Raw genomic sequence first — 602 nt, 5'->3', positions numbered from 1 at the left:
CGGAGTTGGTTTCATTGTTCTGTGATGGAATATAATTCATTGGCATGCTGCGACGGAAGATATGGTCATAGCGCAGATTTTTACCTTTGATCTCAATTACTCTGAAAATATACCTACTTATGTTTAAATTTTCGGCTTCTTCGTGGCGCATTCGTCGTCCCCTATAGCTCAATAGTGGGACCGGATTTTTGCACTATAAGTTTTGATAATTCTAAAGTTGAAAAAGTGATACTTATCTGATATGGGACATATTTTTAAGCATATTTGCAATATATGATGAAAAGTTAGAACTAGCGTTAGATATAAATTAGGTATTTATATATTTTTAGTAATGATTTTTTAATATTGAATTAAAGTGCAATGTTTAAGTTCCATTGTTTATAATATGTATGACGCTTTATAATGTAAAATTATTAGAATTTTTTTTAACGTGCTTCTTTGTCAAACTACAATTAGCTTATTATTTTGTCGATATTGAATTAAAGTTTAATAAATCCACAACAACATATCTCATTTTTTAAGTTAATAGGCAAGCTAAAAAGCTAGAAGAATAAGATATATGCTCTAGAATTAATATGCGTTTTTTGTCCTATAAGATCTAA

This window comes from Cydia fagiglandana, chromosome 27, assembly GCF_963556715.1.
Source record: "Cydia fagiglandana chromosome 27, ilCydFagi1.1, whole genome shotgun sequence".
NCBI lineage: Eukaryota > Metazoa > Arthropoda > Insecta > Lepidoptera > Tortricidae > Cydia > Cydia fagiglandana.
The sequence above is the reverse complement of the archived record's forward strand: the minus strand, read 5'-3'. Positions refer to the sequence as shown.